A 22,599-nucleotide genomic window follows, 5' to 3' on the forward strand; every position below is an offset into this window, starting at 1 on the left:
GCACAGGGCCAATCACGTGTGAAACTTCCCGCGAACCCCAGTAATACACGTACCCTGCTCGCACAGGGCCAATCGCATGTCAAACTTCCCGCGAACCCCAGTAATACACGTACCCCGCTCGCACAGGGCCAATCGCGTGTGAAACTTCCCGCAAACCCCAGTAATACAAGTACCCCGCTCGCACAGGGCCAATCGCATGTGAAACTTCCCGCGAACCCCAGTAATACACGTACCCCGCTCGCACAGGGCCAATCGCGTGTGAAACTTCCCGCAAACCCCAGTAATACACATACCCCACTCGCACAGGGTCAATCGCGTGTGAGACTACCCGCACAGTGGGGTACATGTATTCAGAGGGGTGCGCGGGGAGTTTTACAGGCATTTTCGATGCTGTGAGCCTGTCTGCCATGTACGGGATTTGTGTGCTGTACATGGCGCACAGGGAGGGGTTGGGGGCCTAACTGGCGCTGCTGCAGGGTCGATGCACCACTCTGCGCCACGGCTGGTTTTGGATGTTAAAATCCATGAATACGCTGTGCGTGGAAATGGATTTTAGCACACGCGGCTGGCGCAGAAAGTCACACGCACGCACTGTGCGCCAGCCGTGTGCGCCACTTGTGCGCTGAATTCTATGAATTACCCCCATAATCTGAATCAGTGATTATGACCAGTTTGTGGAGTTGGTGTTGGACAGCTTTGAGGATGGCTTAATGCACAGCCATCAGCTCTGCCACTTGACTACTAGGGGGACCGGTTTTGTACCCAGCGGAGGGTTCCGTGGCATCATTCACACCGGCATTCCCTACGCCGGCCACTAGTTCCTTTTCCCCGTTGTTGTCAACATGGTAGGGCCACCCATCCTCATAGACAGTGGGCCTTCCCTCACACTTGTCTTCTTCATAGACTTTGTCTGGGGAATTGAAGTATGCCTCCATTTGTCCTTGATTTTAAGACTTTCGTCCTCAAGACACTTTTTTCTGGCACAATTTTGCAAGTCAGCCAGACCTTGCACGAGGGGACTCTTCTTGTTTTGGGCATATCTGACCTCCACAGAAAAGCCTTGCATTGACAGAATCCAGAAAGTAACTCGGGAATTATTCACTTTGAAGATATTGCAGAGGCTGGTGTGGATTCTCCAGTATGATGTGTTCCCCCTGGATGAAAGGGCGGTAATTCTTCAATGCCCACGTGGTTGCCAGGAGTTCCTTCTCACAATCGTTGAATTTTTCCTCCACAGAGGCTAAAGTCTTACTCGCATAGGAGATTACTTTATTGACCTTGTCCTGGTTTTGGTATAATACTGCGGTCAAGCATGTATTTGAGAACCCTGTCCCCAAGAAAAACTCCTTGTTTTTGACAGGGTAAGCTAGACAAGACGCTTGTGTGAGGCTTCTTTGGAGTTGTCTTACTGCCTCTGCTTGCTCTGGACCCCACTCCCACTTGACCCCCCACTTCAACAGATGGATCAGTGGTCTTGTGATCTCTGCATAATCCTCAATGAACTTTATACTGTAATTAGTCAGTCCAAGGAGGCTCCTTAGCTCACGCAGAGTTGTGGGGTCTTTTAGTTTCAGGAGTGATTCTACTTTCTTTTCCTGGGGACAGAGGCCCTCAGGAGTGATCTCATACCCCAAGAAATTGACACGTGTCCTGCACCACTGTGCTTTTTGGAAAGATAGTTTTGCTCCGGCAGCCCTTAACTGTGTCAGAACATAACAGATCACTGCTATGTGTTCCTCCACAGTTCACCTTTTGATCAGAACATCATCTACCCAAGTCGGGCATGGCCTTATACAAGAAAATATTAAATGAATTGCTGGAGTTGATGTATCCGAAGGGAGTCCGGGTCCACGTGTACTGCTGCCCCCAAAGGTAAAGGCCAGCTTGTATTGGTCCTCTGTACTGACAGGTATGGTCCATTACCTATTGGTCAGGTCAATGGCAGTGTATACCTTTGACCCCGGGATCTGGGCCAGCCCTTGGTCAATGTAGGGAAGAGGCCATCGGGAAGTGTGGACCTGTTTGTTTTGCTCCCTTAGGTCAGCACGTGGGGTACGTGGGGAGTTTCACACGCGATAGGCCCTGTGCGAGCGGGGTACGTGTATTTGTAGGGTACGCGGGGAGTTTCACACGTTATAGGCCCTGTGCGAGCGGGGTATGTGTATTTGTGGGCTACACGGGGAGTTTCACTCACGATAGGCCCTGTGCGAGCGGGGTACATGTATTTGTGGGGTACGTGGGGAGTTTCACACACGATAGGCCCTGTGCGAGCAGGGTACGTGTATTTGTGGGGTACGCAGGGAGTTTCACACGCGATAGGCCCTGTGCGAGCGGGGTACGTGTATTTGTAGGGTACGCGGGCAGTTTCACACGTTATAGGCCCTGTGCGAGTGGGGTAAGTGCATTTGTGGGCTACACAGGGAGTTTCACCCGCGATAGGCCCTGTGCGAGACGGGTATGTGTATTTGCGGGCTACGTGGGGAGTTTCACACGCGACAGGCCCTGTGCGAGTGGGGTACCTGTATCTGTGGGGTACACAGGGTGTTTCACACGCGATAGGCCCTGTGCGAGCGGGATACGTGTATTTGCGGGGTGCGCAGGGAGTTTCCCACGCGATTTGCCATCGTGAGCCCTCCCGGGTCTACGGTTTCCCCCCTCCCCATGCCCTGCAGGCAGCCCACACCACAGGGGACTACCCTGAAACACTTCCCATGCTCTGCAGGCAGCCCACACCACAGGGGACTACCCTACAAACCTCGCCATGCCCTGCAGTCAGCCCACATGGCACCTATGCACTTTTGAGCACACTTGTGAGGCCCGACTCATGCCCCCCTGCACCCCCACCCACCCAGCATTAACGGGCACCTGCCAGCAGGCCCCAACTCATGTCCCTCTGCACCCCCACCCACCCAGCAGTGACAGGCACCTGCCAAAAGGCCCCCGACTCATGTCCCCCTGCACGCCCAGCCACCCAGCATTAACGGGCACCTGCCAGCAGGCCCCGACTGATGTCCCTCTGCACCCCCACCCACCCAGCAGTGACAGGCACCTGCCAGCAGGCCCCGACTCATGTCCCCCCCAACACGTCATCACAATCCACACTCTTGGCCCTTATGGCCACCCAAATCCCACCCCACACCACCCCAGTCCAAACACCCAATCAAGTATTCCATCCACCCCACATTGAAATCCCCATGTCATGATAGATCCCAAATGGCAAGTATGCACATCAATACATGCCCATCACACACACACAATGGGTGCAAGTGAATGAGAAATACCCACATCATGACATGCATGAAACCAATGAGAGAATACCACACAAATGAAGTATGAAACCAAAATGTATTAAATACAAAAGCAAGGGAATAAAAGAAAATCACACAATAATAGAAATAATAAACAAAAGACTGCATGTCCAAAATGAATGAAAAAATATATGAATAAAGAATCCAAATAAATCCAAAAGTAAAAGGCTCCAAAGTGTTCGTCCATCAAACCAAATCCAAAGGTAAACAAAAAAGAAAATAATTGCTCCATGGGTAAAAAAAAAATCAATGAAGTCAAATCCAGTCCAGAACTATGTACAATGTAAAAATCCAGGGTCCATGAGCCCAACAATCTAAAGGAAACCTACAAAATACCTTACCTAACTAATTACTATATACAAAAAGGTGGGGCATAGTCCATGCGCCACAAATGAAAGAAAAATAGAAAAGAAACCTAACACTAATTAACTATATACAATGGCGGCGGGCAAGTCCTATGGCTCACTTGTTGTTTTCCCGGGCAAGGACATCATCGAACTCCTGTTCAATGTCCTGGAGGCGGGCCTGTTCCCTAGCCTGAGGCCTCACAAGGATAATGCCTTATCCAGCTCCAACTCCCTGCGAATTCCCTCGGGGCACTCAGCCCGCCTCAGCGCCCTGCGCATGGAGTTCTCCGCCCTGACCATACTGAGCTGTGCCTCTTCCGCCCGCCGCCGCTCCGCATCTATTTGCTGGCCCAACCGCTGCCACACAGAAGACACTCCCAACCCATAGTCCTCCTGCCCTCCGGCTGATGCCTGTCAATCTGATGTTGATGGCCCCGAGCCATCATCACTCCCACCTTGAGGCTGCTGCTGCCGTGCATGTGCCCTGCCTGTTGATGTCTGCAAGTCCTCCTCCTGCTGGTCCAGTTGTTGGGGTGGCCACCCCTGATGGACCTCCGACTCCCGACTGTGGCCGGGATGTGTCCTCCACCAGCCTGGCCGCTGTGTCAGAGGCATCTCCACAGGGTACCCAGGTGACACTTGGGCCGGAAGATGGCACGGAGGACGACTGGCGCATAGGGGGTTCAGTTGAGGAGGGGGTCAGTACAAGATCCAGCAGACGGAGGAACCCAGCACTGGTGACCCATCCTAGTAGGTCGACACGGTCAATGAGGCATCCCAAATACCATGCAGAGTCCTCACGAAATCCCTGCACATAATCCCGGATGCCACATTGACGCAACGCCACCCTAGCCAGGACAGGCTCAACACGGTCCCGGATTGCCACGTCCGCAGGGAGAGGAAGGCCAGTTGTTGTTCGTGCATCCCCCTCTCTGAGAACCGGTCTGGACAAAGGCATCCCTGCTGGTGCAGGATGATGCAGTCACACGATCAGGGACAGGATTACACACAGGCATCTCCGCGACGGCCTGTGCTGCCTCCTGTCCCTGCCCCTGAACTGCACCACTAGCACCAGTGGAATCTCCCGTCCAGACCCTGTGTGTGGCCCTTCCACGGCCGCCTCCTCAACCAAACCCCCCACCAACCTGGATGACTCCGTGCCATCTTCCTCCATAGGTCCCTGTGGGGTCTCAGTTGCCCCTTCTGCAGCCGAGGAGTCCACCTCCGACCTTTGCCTCTTGGACCTACCCTCGGCAGCTGCGGCCATGGACGCAGCACCAGACTCCTCACTCCCTGACGAGATGACAACCCGGGAGGGGAGCTGGGCCTTGTGTCTCCGGCTGGTGGTGCGATCCCTGCCGCTGTGCTCCACAACACCGTCTTCGTCCTCTTCATCAGTTCATGCTGCAGACAGGGAGAGACAGAACACAGGCATCAGGACACTGTACAGTGGTCTGATACACATACGACAGTTGCACATGAGTGGCAGTGTAAAACTCACACATGGCATCACACTCCCCAACACACATATCATTTGAACTCACACACATGCGCAAATCAACAGGAATGTTGCAGCAGGCAGCACCATCCATACACATAAAACAGCATGAGCATCCGAAGGTTAGCCTGACGTCAAATGCAACACGGGGAGTGCAGAACACATGCACACACACCACCAGACATACATGCATCTGTACATCCCCACCACCTGTCGCAGTGATATCATCGCCATCCATGTCACATCTGCGAATCAGCCTCCTACATGTCAGTGTCACATGCATTCATGGTGTATCACAGTGGCACACTTGTCAAATACACAGACATGCACATGTACATTGTGCAGATAATGAAGGTGGAACCAGCATCCATGTGTCACACAACCATGCCACAGTACATACACAGAAATTTAAACATGTGTGCACCCACACATGCATTTGGCCACCATGTATTTGAACACATACACCATTGATATGCGTCACACATGACTGGACTCACATGTGGCAGGCTCATGTCCCTGTACATACACATCCATACATGGGCATACCAAGACATATGTCCAACCTGCACACTCCTGGCACACCTCGACATGCACAGCGTCCAATCAGTAGGCATGGTCACTTGCCGCAGGTCTGCCTCTGAAGGATCTGATGGTGAAGCGCTGGGTTTATGTGTTCCAGGACCCTCATCTGGATGTTGCTAAGGCAGACCCGGCACCCCTCTACATGCTTCCCCTTCAAGAGGCGCCGGGCCTTGCTGAAGGTCCTGAATGTGAAGTCCTCCCAGCGCTTCCGGACGTGTTGCATGTCGCGGGCTTGCACCCCCTTCACGTTGATGGCAGCCACGATGTCCGTCCAGATCCTCTTCCATCCTTCATTGTCGGCGCGTGAACTTCCAAAGAGGGCATCATAATGCCCCAGGACTTGCTCCACCAGGATACCAACTTCTGCGGCACTGAAGCTGTTAGCCTTCTGCCTCTCCAGCTGGGGGTTGCCAGTGGTCTCCGATGGTGTTTCCCCCGACATGGCAACCCCGAGGCAGGTGTGGGTGGGCAACTGGGTACTGGGGCTGGGCTGTGGAGCGTTGGAATACCAGTCAGGAGTCTTTTGTTCCAGCAGGAGTGGTCACAGTAACTGGACCCCTGCAGATGGCTGACGTGTGTTGTTGCGTGGCCAGCTTGATACAGAGTGATTTGGCATGTGAAAAAGTGCACTTCAGCGTGTAATTTGAGGAAAGGCCATTAGCACATAAGCGCATCTGTGACGTAACGCTCGCAGGCGTTTCCCTCCACACGGGTGCATGTTGATTGTACACGTGCAAAAACTGCACGTCCGGGTGTCACTGCATGTAATTGGAGGAAAGGCCCTTAGTGCATACGCACGTAAGTGACGTCGCACGTGTGGGCTGCGTTAAAAGGTATGCGTAGGACACAATTTTCTTGTACGTGCTTTTTGTGGAGAGCGAGCGGGTGATTCTTGTACTTCTTGTAGGTTCACACACGATTACTTCACAATGGTTCCAGTTTGTATTCCTTGTATACTCAGACAGCGTTCAATTCTTCATTTGGTGGGGGTGTTGCCAACGCGCACACGCGCACCTTTTTCAGGTTCTTTTTCCAGGCAGATGGTGAGTTGCGCATGTATTTTTCAACTGTGGTTGCCCCCGTGTGTCGCGTACATACTCATAGGTCATTGTAGCCTGCGTGTACCATGCGTATGCTTCTTTGTGTGTTTCTGGGTTCCACAGCGCAGTGCGGGTTCTTTATTCCACGCACGTGGGCTACCAGGGGTCGCGTGCACGTTAAATTTTGTTTTCGGGGTGCCTGAGCATTGCGTGACCTGTCATCTTCCCCCAGGGGTCACAGACAGCCTTGCTAGAGCACTAGGGTACGTATTCCATCTAGTACCCTGCCCCTTTCACCCCAATTGCCCAGGACAATTGTTTACCGCACCTCCTATTCACACAAGAACATCAGTGCCATGGTTGGGAGGCGACCAAGCGGTAAGGGAGGCAAAGGTGGCCGACCTCCAAGAGGTGGGCGCGGTAGGGGACGTGGCCAGGATGTGCAGGGTGGCCCAAGAGGCCAATGTGTGGAGGACCAATCAGGGACACCTATGCCCCCCCCCAATGGGTTGGGGAGATGCAGCTGACACAATCCAAGCTCAGGCCTTGTTAACCCGCCCCATATTGTAAACCGAACCGGCACAGGATGACTCCCAGGCTGACTTCCATGTCACCAAGTCAAAGCCACGTGTGGCAGTGAAAGTTGCTGTCACCAGGCCCCGTGGATATGGGGCAGCAATGTCATCTGCTGCCCCAAGTAGCCAGGGTGAGGAGGCTGCAGGGGCAGCTGCAGCTCAATCCACCCCAGCTCTGAGTCTCCCAGCCGGGACAGTGTTGGTCCAAGTCCATCACACCGAGGTTGGGTCCTGCCAACATCAACCAGCAGCCAATGCCTGCAGTGAGACCTTTGGTCATCGTGCCTTTGGCTACTTCCAGTGCCCAGTCCACCTGCGCTTCAGCCCCTGCCAACCAGAGTGGCATAAGCCACTCAGGGTCTGCACCTTCTGCCAAGAGGAAGAAGGCTGCTCTTGCGGTACAGGCTGGGACCCCAGACATGGCTCCCCCCTCCGGTACGTCAAGGAAGCGTAGTTTCAATGATGTGGAACTAGACGCACTTGTGGGCTACGTGTCGGCCCATGGCCGCGAAATGCTGGTGACTGCAGGGTGCAAAACTACGAGTGCTCAATGTAGGGCCCAATGGCAGTGCATCGTGGACCAGATTAGTGCCCTTGGATTTGTCAGGCGCACAGCTGATGATTGCTCGAAGTGGTGGAATGACCTCAACGCAGAGCAAAGAACAAGCTGGCTTCCAATCATGCCTCTACTTTGGTGACTGGCAGTGGGTCTCCACCAGAGGAGGAAGTACTCACAGAACATGAGTCTATCTCTGGAGGCGTCATGACAGAGGATCAGATCCAAGGCATGGGAGACCTACCAGATCTTGAGGCAATGTCCGGTGAGTGGGCATGTATTTGTGTGCAAACCATGTGTATGTGGGCTTGGGTGATGTGTGCTGATTGAGTGCCAGGTAAGGCTGTGTAGTTATGACTGATATGGGTCACCCATGCGGTGGCTCCAAACCATAGCCTGGCCTTGGGTTTCGGTTTTCAAGTATCCCTTCTGACCGCAGTTGACAATTTGCGCCTGATTACTGCACTTGCCCTTCAACTGCCATCTTGCCACAACATTGTTCATACTGTTTCCCTCTTCATTCTGCCTGATTGATGGCATCCTTTGCATGTTTTCCACACATGTTTGTGCCCTTCTGCCCAAATGTAACATACTTACAGACATAGATTACACCCCACAATGGCCCACATATGTTTCCTTATTATGGGAATGATTTAATCAATCAGGCTGATAGAGTAATGTGCACCTACACATGGCCTGCACACAATCACTTCGGGGCCCTGTTTGAATGTTCAACATGACAATTGTCTTCTGTCATGTCGAAGTGACAAACCATTGCTGTATCCATGTGCCTGCCATCACTGCATTAGTGAACACTGGCTTTGTTGCAGCGTGTGGCACATGCGTGTTTTGTCACACTATTTTTCATGTTCGATTTCATGATGTCCATCTCACATGGATGGGTGACAGTACTGATTTGCTACCATATGGGTGTCCTTGTCAAATCTGCCATGGCTATGTTAAGTGCCATCTGTGTGCTGGCATGTGTCATGTATGTGGATTGTCCATGTCACTCACAGGCTAATGTGTGATGCCAGTGCTATGCAGCATGCACCACATGTGTTGCTCTTCCATCTTGGAGTCCCCAGTGTCTGCTTTTCGCCTCCCCTTCCAAATCATTGCCAGTGCATGCATGCCAGAGTTATTGTCATGTGTGACATGTGTCATTTATGTACTGGATGTCTGCATCTTCATGCCTATGTGTGTGGGCTATGGTGCCCATACCTGTTTTCATTACTTTTCTTTTATGTTTTTGCAGGTGATGAGGCACTAGATGATGTTGAGGAGGAGGAGATGGCGCAGAGGCAGGAGTACTCACAGCCACAACCACGCACCAGTGGAGGATGTGGGGTGGTTGTGGGTAAAAACCCATTACTCCTACAGACCATACTGTCCACAGGTGTCTCTGGGTACACCTCCGGAGACCTCTATGAATCAGGTGCTGAATCTGACATTGAGACATATGTCCCGTCGTAGGTGAGTGTTTCTAGCAGGGATGCTGGCTGTCCAACCCACTTGCACTGGGTGTAGACCCCTCTATTGGGCATTCAGTGTTGTAAAGTCCGCCTGTGGTGGTTACGGATGCAGGGTCACACTCCACAATATTTACTCCTGGTCCTGGGCCAGCAGATGAAAGGAGGAATGCAGTCCTGCAGCCTCAGGCAGTGCCAGCACAGCAAGGTGCACATCACCTTGCCCCAAACAGGTATGGTGCCCGCCAACGCAGTGGCCGTGCGCCACCAGACAATACTGTGTGGGAGAACTCCATGTAAACTATAGCAGCACAACATGGGGCATCATGTGAGATGATGGCTCAGGCCGTGGATAGGGTGGCCACTTCCATTCTCCCCCCTGAATGGCAGATGGAGCTCCAGAAGCAGGCAACAGAGTCCATTTGCCCCTCACACAGGGAGGACATGTTGGCATCAAACAGGGACCGACGGGCTGGACTGGAGATTCTGCGCACAGCCATATCTGCAGAGTCACAGGCCCACAGGGATGCCCAGAGGTTAGAACACAGGTCCCTCAGAGATACTCTGGGTGAACTTGAGGTGTCCCGTAGTACAAGGTCAGAACAGCAGCTGGAGCAGCTGACACGTACACTCTCAGCTGAGCTCCGGGTAATCCGTGAGGAGATCCGGGCATCATGCTAGGCCTTGCAGGCAGAAATGCGTGCTACCCGTGAGGTGCTGCATGGGGATCTCTGTACCATCATCCTGCAGAACCAAACCTTTCAGACCTGCATGCTTGCTGCCATGGAGGAGCATGCCAGGGCTTTGCGTGGTCTGCCTCCCATATCATGGCCACCTTCTAATGTACCGCCAGAGGGTGATGACAGAGACGGCAGTTCTCCCACTGTAGGGTAGCTGTGCAGGCCATGAGCCCATGGAGGGTTTTTTTTCTCAACATCCACGCATGTGGGTGTTGGGGTGCACCCTGTACCTCGTCCCTCCTGTGTGGCCTCCCCCCCCATGCCCCTGGTCCACACATGGCCATTTTTGATTTTTGATGGGTTTTTTTCACATTTCATTCCAATTTGCTAAATGAAATTACTTATTAATTCATTTGTTATCTTTTTTTTTCTTCTTTTCTATATTTTTTATTTTCATTTTATTTTGACTCTTGATTTGTTATTTTGATTTTCACGCATTTATTATTATTTGGTTATGCTTCTGAGTTTCACTTTATTATTTTATTTGGTCCTTTTACTTTACATTTATTTTAGCGTTTTCTATATTTGATTTGCATTTACATTTTTGTTCAAAACCATTTTCTTTCAGATTGTGAAATAATGTTACAGTGTGTTGCTATGTGTGGCTCCCGTAGGCATCGACAGTGCATTCCAGATGGGCACATGCAGGCTTGTCCTATCTTTGGATTATACACTTGGGTTCCTGACACACAAACACCCCTCCTGCTTCCCCTTTCCATGGGCTCACAAAGGGTATGACCAAGTGACAGTAACTTACACAGAGGCATTGGGCTCCCATAAGTTGTGTGGGCAGTCTGTAGTCCAAACTGTGTATACATCCCTAGTGGGGATTGTTGTTCATTTCTCCACTACAGGGTGGATTTCTGCATGGTTTTACATACAGGACTATTTGCATGTAAACATGTAGCTTCTTCATGTCTTAACCAGCCCGTCTCCTTTGCAGATGCAGTTCATGTCGTATGCTGTACACTGCCACATTTGCCTACCAGCAACACTCTGCAGTTGGAAAGGGTAGATGTGCTGCCTTAGTCAGGTTGTGACACTTGCACTACTTTAATTGTTTACTGCCATATGTTTCCACTCTTGGATCCTGTACTGATGTTTTGTCTTCCTGGTGAGTATTTGTTAATGTGTGCTGTTTTTTTTTTCATTGGTGAGAGGCAATTGTCTGTGGGCTGTTTCCATTTGGGAGGGTGCACTTTGTGACACTTGTGTCATGTGATGTGCATTCATTTTGTTGCTTTCACATCGCATGCCATGCCATGGTGTTTTGGGTAGCTAAGATGGGGTTAGGGAGGGGTTGGGTGACATGCCACTATTTTTTTTGTAGTGTTTTGCAAGGGGGTAGTCCTTCATGCTGCATGAATGTGTGCCTTTTACTGACACAGCATTTGGTGTGTTTAAGTAGCTAGGGATGCACACAATGTAGCACTTCCAGTTGAACAATCTCAGGATGGTATGATTGTGACAGTTGACTGTCCCTTTTGTCATCATCATAAATTGTCAGGTGGTATGTGCCAGGCCTATGTGTGCTCCTCAGAGGAGGGATTTTAGGTGTTAAAAATGTGCCACTATCTGGGTACGGGCTGCCTCACCACGTGCCCTTTAACCTCCCATGTGCAGCGGCCGTGCATGTGGTTGGGGATGTGGGGGCACCACCATGTCCACTGACATGTCCCGCCGGGTTGCAACGTTGTGCAGGACACTATGATCCTGCACACTACTGGGGGCGCATATAGCAGCTGCAAACCAGAGCGGTCAAGGGAGTGAAAGCGTAACTTCAGCACTCCGAATGTGCGCTCCTCTATGACCTGGGTTGCAATATGGGCTGTGTTGTATCTTACCTCGGGTGGTGTGGTGGGGTTCCGTATTGGCGTCATCATGTAGGTGCTCAGAGGGTAGGCACTGTCCCCTGGGGAGGTGATTTTAATGGTTGTCATAAGTGGGGTTTTCCCATTTCTCAGTGTCTGACATGCATGCATGTGCAGAGGCATTTATACTCACCAATTAGCCATGTGTCGCCATGCTGCCCAGCTTCCAGGTCCCGGTTTAGGGGTGACATTCGGAATATGAAACTATCATGGCTGGACCCCGGATAGTTGGCATATACTGAGGTGATGATTCCCTTGGCATCACATACAACCTGCACGTTGATGGAATGCCAGTGCTTGCGGTTTAGATAGATGTGCTCAGTGGCCCTGGGAGGACATAGAGCCACATGGGTGCAATCAATGGCACCTAGCACTTTGGGGAAGTGCGCCACCCCGTAAAAGTCCTGGACTACAGCCTGCCTTTCTGCAGGTGTTCTGGGCATGTATATGTGCCTGCGGACTGAGGGGCGTGCAGTCATGATGGCCAACACCTGGTGTAGGCAGCGTGACTGCGTGGCCATGTGCGACACCCCCGATTATGGCACTTGTCTGCTGAAATGACCCAGTAGCCAAGAAGTGCAGTACATTGAGCACCTTTCCAAGGGGCTCAGTGCTGGGAGCACAGGGTGGGTGATGTGAGGTCATCCTCCCATTCCCTGACCAGTTCTATTGACTTATTTGAATTACTTTTGGTTGATTTCCTAAAATACGTTGAATAGTTAAAGATGACATTTCTTAATTTCTGATGCAGAAAAACAAGTTCCTTAATTCAGAAGGTGGCACCTTGCAATTCACAATTTCTTTCATTGTCATATTTTAATGAGTAGCCTATTTCCTTGTGTCTTGCACAAGGGGCTAGAGCATTTTGGAAAAACTATTGTGTTTCATCACCATCAAGACACATAAAGTATTGCCTTAATTTTAGTTCCTTTCTTGTTATCTTTCACAACAACTAGATATTTGTTTTAGTACAGATTCAGTTCTGTATGTAAATTACCTTGCCACTTAAAAGTGTATAATCCAAAGATGTTTTTGTTCTATATGATTTATAGATTAATGGAAAATATATCCCTATTCATGACCTGTCGGCCCCTGCAACACATCTACTTCAGTTTAAATCCTTTTGTACTTACCGAAGGCAACATATTAAATGTAATTGAAGAAACGGTTGATCCTCTCCTTGCATTTCCCCATTTATAACTTTTAATATTTAGGGGCTAATTTTCAGATGAAAAAGTAGCACATTCTGTGCATTTACCTACGGGCCAATTAAATTCAGCAATATATAAAGGATTCAGATCCGTTGTACTCTTAATTTGTATCTGTACTTTAAATAACTGGATGTTTTGATCGACCTCTCATGATTCTGCAGGTGGAGAGGAACTTTACAGTAGAACCAGCATTTTGACATATTACATTTTGATCCATTACAATGCCCTGCCATTAATATCTATTAAACCAGGGTCAAACAGATTCAGTAGGTTTTGGATCACCTGCATTTCTAAAGATTTGTCCAAGTTGAACAATCCCGAACTCCCTTTGGGAGTAGGCGGTGTATTCTGGGGGAATTTGACCCTGCATTTTTTGTAAGGCCTGCAATTGAGTTTGCAATACGTCTTTTAGGATCAGGCAGTATGTTGCTGGTGGAAACATGCAATATGCTGAGTTACAATAGGGTATGTGATGAGTATGTTGCTGGTGGAAACATGCAATATGCTGAGTTACAATAGGGTATGTGATGAGGGGGAAGAAATAGGATACGTTGGATATCTTTTTAAATCCTAGATAAAATTGGAAGCAGTGGATAACAACCAGTGGGAGTGACACTTTGTGACACATTTTGGGAACCTCTAGAGTGGAAAAACTTCTAAAGAGGAGAACATCTCTGAGTTGGATAGGCAGAGGAGGTCAAATTCATTGCCTTAATCAGAAAGTTATTTTTCTTCTATTTCCTTTAGAAGTGACAGTCTTAATGACCACGTTGCATGGCATACACACTCGTGAAAATAGTTTCCAGTAACTAATAGAGCACATCCTCCTACACTGCCAGGCCCCGTACTCGGACAAACAGTGTCACTGTATCATAGCAAGTCAATGAGCACATTTCATTTTCCTAGTTTCCCTTTCCAAATATTTCCAAATCTCAAATAAAATCTGTGTGCAATGAATACTAACATTCTGGTCCATTACGTATTTTCATGTAGTTTTAGACCTCTCTAATAAATCACAGTCCTTAATTAGGGAAGGTGATGAGTGAACCGTGATCCAGTTGATATCTCTGATGTCTACTCATCACAGGATCATCAATCATGCTTGCCAAGCCCTTGTATGAACATGAGGAACTGCAATATGAATTAGAATTTGCAGTTGCATCGGGCTGAGGGGGATTGCTGAGTAAATGGTGACATTTTATTCTGGATTGATGTGAAGATTGTTTACAGTACACATATTGGACAATACATGCCAGCATGATCCATTCCTTTCTGATTCTTGTACTTTGTGTCCCAGTTTTACAATGATTATAATTGTCAACTGATTGTTGGGGCTGTAAACTGAGTAGGTAAAGAGCAGACTTGCAGTCTGCACAATACAGATTGTTTCTTTGTGTACAGTGCTGTATTGGTCCATTTTGGTTATGTTCTATTCTCTCACCTATAATCTGTGACATTAACAATGAGAAGCAGAGTGGAGCAAGGCACGATTGATATTCATTGACATGCTGTTCATGGATGAGACTTCCATCATGCTTGAGCACTTCAACAGGACGGCAATTCAGACAAGAGGTACAAAGTCATTCAACTAGGGACAATCTATGTCATGAAGGGGGATATCCAAAAAGTGCCACTTTCCAATCGTCATATTTCAGGGCTTGATGTACATGGATTTTTCAAGATGTACACTGTCTGACCCACGTGTACCAAGATATTATCCTCAAGTCACCAGAAAACTACAGAGAGTACAACTGAATAGTCCATACAAAGCTATAGTGTTTCTTTTTTGTTCAAAATTCACCTGAGTCACCAGAATTAAAGCTGATCAAATTCGTGTGGACACACCTCAAATTATATTTAAAGTGGGCTCATAAGCATATGATCTAGGCAGGGCTAATTAAGGGTATCTTCAAGTTTTCATATCACATATTTACAGAAGACATTTGCTGCAGGACAAATGCTTTAATTAAAAACATTCCTAGCAATAGTCATTGAAATAAATGAGGCAGCCATGCAAATGTATTGTGTGTGTTTGCTTTCTTTTTGTCTGTAACACTAAAGAAATAAAACAGATATGTACTCCTGCATCATTTCTACAGTTTTCATAGTTCTTGAAGGTGAAGATGATGTTTGGGACTCTGCAGCCTATTGAATGTTGCCTTGGTGCAACGGGCCATTGGCAGCCTTCACATTCCAGGTTCTTCTGCTTGCACCTAACAAAGTGAACGGTAATAATATGGCAGAGCTAGGTTTGAAATCATTCACAAACCGTGGTAAGATTTCAGCTCTACAAGTAGAAATAGGTAAAGATAATGTGCTGGAATATTCACAAATAAAAAAAAACAGCTAATGCAGAGTGGAGAAAACATAGGCAGAGAAGTAGTCACATTTAAGAAGTATTATTGATGTTCCACCAGGTATGCCAGATGTTCGCGCTCAATGTTATTTATTGACCCATCATTTACTTTGCATAATAATGAAACTTGTATCAATCTTCGTCATGACACATACCAAAACATCTGTCAAAGCATCTTCCTCTCCAAGGAAACAACTTGCTTCCTTGGTAACAATTCTAAATATGTCAACGTTATCACACATCTCTTGATTGTTTTGATTTCTTTCCATGATATCAAAATAAAGTTATTGCAGGAATAATTATCAAAAATAAATGTACACTTCTTAACTCTACTGTTTATAAACACCTTGATTTCAATCAACCAACTAAACAATACCTACAAGTGTTTTGCTTTTGTGTTTAACTGTGCTGCTACTGAAAGCTGGCATTACCCACAATTACAGGAATATAACAAAATGACAGACACTAATGGACACACCTCAGTAGGGAATGAGACCAGGAGCAAGTGCAGGTGAGGTAAAAGACAAGTCTTTATATAAAGTAAAATGGGGCATGCAGAGGAGTCTGCTTACTCCGAGAGCCCTCTCCCCAAACAACAGAAAATACATGTTGTATTACAAAAACACGTCATCTATGACGTGTGTTATGGGGGATACATTCAGTAGCATTCATTAGACCAAGGGGACTGGTCAGTATGCACTACTTTTGGAAGGTGCTCCTTGATTGGTTGGTTCCAGATCGTGACTTTGTGGATCACACGGGTCAGCTGGACTCATCTGGGAGGGGTGCAGGGTCAGGCGATGTCCACGTTGCTGTGATTTAGACTAACATTTGCCCGTTTGGCCACACATATCTGATCATTATATATAAATCTCAACATGTAATATATATCAGTAAACTTTTAACCTTGAATTCAAAAAGTAGGGGACATGGGTTCAGGTGCCTTATCTAATCACAGTATTTCAATAACATATTTATCAAGTATCTCCTTGGATCTATTGGGGGTGTTTTATCGTGTTTTAGTACAAGAAGAATATATGGCCACATGGGATTAGTACTAAGGGGTGAACTAGGGTGGCACATGGTCAAGGGTCATGGTACTGTTACATGAAAAGAGGTGTGGGGTTAGGGGGATTGTGGTCTATATTTCTTTGGACGGGGTCTGCTAGTGCTAAGGCAGATTTGTGGAGATAGATGGTTTTTTCCAGGGCCAGGCTCTGGCCGTCATTCACAGAGCAGTGATTTAAAAGGAAGGTGAGAGATACTGGGCCTCATTACGAGTCAGGCGTTAAGGGGTTAACGGCACCGTAAACTGCGCCGATCCTTAGCGCCAGACTCCGAGGTCCCTTTGCGCCATGGTGAGTTTAACGCCTGCTTTTTGCAGGCGTTAAAATCCATGGCGCTAAGGGACCATGGTGCTAATTATGCCACAGTAATTTACGGTGGCGTAATTAGCGCCTTTCCCACTCCCATTATGCCCTATGGGGCAAAAATGGGAATGGGGAAGGGAAAATGAGAAAAGGGGATTTACCGTCCCACTCACCTTGGAATGGGGCGGTAAATCCGCCATCCACCATGGTGTAAACGTAGTTTTCACCATGGTGGTAAGGGTACGACCCAGGCGGTAACTTACCGCCTGGGTCGTAATGAGGCACACAGTGTTTAGTTTGTTGCTTTTCTCACCCAAGTGTCTGTGAGAATAAGGCTGCTGCTGAGACGGCAGAGCGGAGGAGGTGGGGGTTGGCTTGCTGGCTGTGCACGAACAATTAATGGGAGAGGTGCAGGCCTGCATTCAGTGTCTTCATGCAGCCTAATAGAAAATGGTGTCATAAACTAAACAAAATGGAGTCTCAATGCTTGTAGGCCATGCACAGTTATGTGTCATTCAATGGGTACCCCACACCTTGGCCAGAGGCATGTTTTAAACTGTGGAATGAGCACATCATTTGCTTAAAATAGGAATGACGGGGGCCTGGGAGACCCTTCCTCCCTTACACTACCCACCACAATCTTCTTCAGTGGTCTGTATATATATATATATATATATATATATATATATATATATATATATATATATATATATATATATATATGCATTTAACAATCATTTAAGAAGTGTAAATTGTCACTCAGTCAAAATAATGTTATTGAAACAAATATCCATCAAAGTGAAGACATGAAAGAAATAACATCAACTTACTTTAGTAAAATACACCAATATCAATACCAAAGTGCAAATATGGAGTCACATAGATGTTGGATAAATACAATTCAATTTTACCTTGGAGTTCAACAAATCATTCCTTACTTTAAGAGCATGCTGCAGATAGATGAGCAATGTCCTAGCCTTCAACGGTGTATTGGCCACCAGTAGGCAAACTAAGACAAGTCCACATTGCCTTACGCCCATTTCATGTAATAATGGTTTGAGTGTTCTGTTAATAATACAGGAATAAGTAGGACAAACAAATAAAGCGTGAGTGATATCGTTGATGGAGCTATACAAAAAGGACAGTTTTTTTTAATTACATTGCCAGTACTACACATGGTCCACCTACTGAAGACTCCTCTTAACGGCAAAATGTTGAATCTAGCTCTGGTTAGCAATGCCCACTCAAATGTTTGTTTAGTCCAGGTCAAATAATCACAAATTGTATCAGTTGTTAACATGCAAATTCGATTTGAAGTTTTCACAGTCCTGCCTGTTCACGGTTAATGCGCAGCATGTGCTCAATATTTGCTATAAGGCTCAGACTATTCAGGGCAGAATTATCAGATCAATTAGTAAAACAATCAGTACTATTCACTAGATATGGTGTTTTTTAAAAATAAATATTAATAAAAATAAATATTAATTATGGAATCCCCAGGAAGTTCACCTATGATCGTATAACATGTTTCAACATTAGATGTTTTAGGGCAGCTATGACATACGACCAGAGATCGAGTCAAAGCTTTGGATGCCCTGAAGCTAAATCAACTTCAAGGTAAAACGAGCCCAATTCAGAATTACATGAAAAGGTTGGTGCTGAGTTACGTAGATCAAGTATAGTTTTTAAGACACCATAGTCTGCTTCTTGTAAACGTAATACCGTGGAAAAAGCCCACAGACAAGCCCCATATTTTGATATAGATACTAATTTGGTATATGCTCTAACCATCATTTCTTTAAGTCATCTTCAAAAGATCAGAATGTGTGGGTTGCCTCTAGTGCATGACAATAGCAGTTGGTGGCTGGCCCCTAAAGCTAATAAATGACATATGGAGTCTCTACTTACGCACTGATGTCAATATCAGGAACCGGTTAGTGTTCTATACGGCCCACTTGAACATGCACATAACGTTACATTACTGCAAACCAAAAGAATAATTAAGTTCAAATAAAAACTGAATGGATTCACTGATGTCTAGTGCTTATTTCAAGCAGCACACAAATATTAGAATAAAAAATGAAAAACAAGCAGTGGATCAATGAAAACAATACATAACCAAATCAATACATCAGGGGTGATAGGTAAAGCATTTGGAACACATGCAAAATAATATCGTGGTGTGGGTTAAAACCTGAGAGCCAATTGAATGAGTGGTCAGCAGGTGAAAAGGGTTTCTCCCAATGATTGAGGCATTCATCAGGCTTGAACCAAAGCCCCATTGCTTAATTGTAGAACAGACAGGCCCTAAACCCTGCATCCACAGGGAACCATAGGCAGCTGAACACCTATGGAGCACCTATGGATATGTTTGAAAGGATGTCTACAGAATACTTTCTCTTCTTCAGAATGATTTTGTTTCCAGGACCAGTGCATTAAAGTGTGGATGTGTCAATGTCCCTCATTACAACCTTGGCGGTAAGTTTTCAACTTTACCGCCAAGGCGTAATTTACGTTAACGCCATGGTGGATGGCGGATTTACCGCCCCATTCCAAGCTTGGCGGGGCGGTAAATCCCCATTCACCATGGGCCCTTCCAATTCCCATTATTGCCCCATAGGGCATGACGGGAGTGGGGAAGGCGCTAATTACGGCTCCGTAAATTACGGTGCCGTAATTAGCACCAAGGAAGCTTAGCGCCTTGCATTTTAACGCCTGCTAAAAGCGGCCTGTTAAACCCTTAACGCCTGGGTTGTAATGACCTCCAATGACTACTGAATGACAGGGAGTCACATGGTGGTTAAATGATAAACACAATCTCTTAAGGTGTATCAGAGTTATATGTTAGGCCCAAACTAGTGTAAAGACGACTTGCTAAGGAGGCCGAATAAGCCCATTAAAGAGCACTATGTGAAAATGCTCTGTCAAGTACAGTAAGAGGCAGCACTCCTCCCTTCCTCGATTTGTCACAATTTTCCTAGACAATGCCCCTTCTGAACGAAGGAGCATTTTAATCCACCTGTCAGTATAACGTGTAAAACCTATGCATACCATGCCCAACTGAATGTATCAGGAAGCACATATTAATCATAGCTTTTAGAAGTTGACCAAAGTTGGTCAAAAATGGTTGGAGGTCAATTTAAGTGCTATTCAGTGGACACCACAAAATGTATACTTATGGTTTCACTCCTAAAACGAATCGTTTGTGGATTAAGGGATGAGTAAAATTTGATGTTCTTTTTTATACATAATTATTGTAAAACTGACTGTTTTAGAATTTGTTGGCCCGTCAACCCAACTACTAGAAAACAAACGCAGTTTTAAATTATTGAATTTGCAAGTCAATACGGTTCCTTTATGAGCACCCAAAGTAGATGTCAGGTGCTGAATGTCATCTGCTACCAATGGAGAAATCCAACGCCATTAATACACACAACAATGTGAACATTTAAAGTGTGTTAAGATGTTGGTCTAGTTCACTTTTGCCAAATGACAACTTTGCTGAATTCTGTTCTGCCGCATTTCTTTGCAGATATATTTACCATAAATAGGTATATGGTGAGTTGGGGAAAGGTATATAATGGAGGTTGAGGGTACGGGTAGAAGGGGAGGGTGTGGGTCCCTGCCCTCGCGTTTGTAGTAAAATAAATCAGTGAAAGACATTCACAAAGTAGCCATTAGGCAAACAAATCTGGCAGTCATTCATTGATGAAAGATGGTTACTCTCTAAGGTCACTCTGTACGCACCCCTCATTATGTACATTCTGCACAATTCAAGTGTAGTTTTGTATACGAGTAACACTCGGTCAGTAGACTGCAACCATTGACTATTTATATATTTTGGACTAGAACTACCATCAGCTCTAGCCAGCATAGCCAACGTGATTATTTTTATCATTATTATCATTATTATCATTATTATTATTATTATTCTTATTATTATTAATATTATTTATTATTATTATTATTATTATTATTATTATTATTATTATTATTATTATTATTATTATTATTAATATTATTATTATTGTATTTAATTGAGTGCAGACCTAGCTTTGAGCAGCAACAGAGTGCTTTACACAGGTATACACCAACACAGATACATAAGGGAGCACTTTTCAGTGGTAACAACAGAACAGATATAGAGCGGGGGTTAGGATAGATAGGGGGTAGGGGAGGGGTAGAGCTGTACCGGGTGGCGAGCAGGAGAGGAGTGGGCATCATCTAGTGAGTTAGTTGGAGCGAGGGGCGATGAGATGGCCTAGGTGTTCAGGAGAAGTCACTCTTGAAGAGGTGGGTCTTGAGTTCTTTTCTGAATTGTAGGAGTGAGGGGGCAAGTTGGATGCCAACGGGGAGGAGGTTCCATAGTCTTGGGTCATAGAAAGAGAAGCCTTGTTTTCTGGTCATTTCCTTTTTGCAGCAGTGGATTTCCAGTCTGCTTGTGTCCTGAAGCGCTGTCCACTCGAGATGCAGAGTTTCTCTGTGAGGTATCTGGGGGAATTGAGGGTGACTGCCTTCTAGATGATGCAGCAAGACTTGAAGGTGATTTGAGCGTGCAGTGGGAGCCAGTAAAGGTCGATGAAGGCAGGGGTGATGTGGGTGTATCTGCGTAGACCCTTTGTGAGGCATGTGGTCTCGTGTAGGACACTTCTAAGGGGCACGAGGGGGAATGACAGGAGGTCTTTGAGGAGTGCATTGCCCCCATCCAGGTTGGATAATACTAGTGCTTCAAAGGTGGATCTAAAGCTGTCTAGAGGTACGAAAGTCATGACTTTTCACAGGAGGGAGAGCTGATAGCAAGCTGCCTTGTCGATGTGGAACCCGAGGGACTTGGAGCAGGAGGTGAGCTTGGGTGTGAAGCGCTCAGATTTCATGGTTGATAGCCTGGTCTGTATGTCTGGGTGTTCAGTGTTGTTGGTAAGGAGTAGGAATTTGTTCTTGGAAGGGTTGAGCTTCAAGTATGCACTGGACATCCAAGACTGGATAGGCGAGAGGCAGGTTTTGAGCCCATGGATGTCCTTAATGGACTCGATCTTGCGGTATAGCTGTGTGTCGTTGGCATATTGATGTATGTGGATGTTATATGAGTCTAGCAGGGCTCCCAGTGGCTCCATGTATAGATTAAAGATCGCTGTGCAGATGATGGAAGCCTGCGAGACTCCACAGGTGATGGGTAGAATTGGCGATTTAGAGGCGCCCATTTGAACAAACTGCTTGCGGTTGGTGAGGTAGGACTTGAACCAGCGTAGGACAAGGTTGCTGATCCCCATGCACCGATGTAGGGTTTTGGTTTGCGTCTGGTGGTCTACTGTGTCGAAAGACACTGAGAGATTGAGTAGAACCAGGAGGCAAGTCTGGCCATCATCAAGGATGGTGAGGACGTTATTGACCACCTGTATAGTTGCTGTCTCCATGCTGCATTTGGGTCTGAATATGGATAGGTAGGTTTGGAGTTGGAGGAGATTCTTGGTGTTGATGTGTTGCTGCAGTTGTGCGGCCACTGCTTTCTCACTGATCTTACCTCGGAAGGGTAGATGGGTTATGGGGCGATATTTACCTCATCTGTGTGCATCCAGAGTGGGTTTCTTTAGTAGAGAGATAATTTGTGCTGTTTTTAGGGTCAATGGGAAGGTGCCTTGAGTTACCCCTTTGCACCAATGAGCCCTTATTTAT

Source organism: Ambystoma mexicanum, chromosome 7q (assembly GCF_040938575.1).
Source record: "Ambystoma mexicanum isolate Mex_15411 chromosome 7q, UKY_AmexF1_1, whole genome shotgun sequence".
Classification (NCBI taxonomy): Eukaryota; Metazoa; Chordata; class Amphibia; order Caudata; family Ambystomatidae; genus Ambystoma; species Ambystoma mexicanum.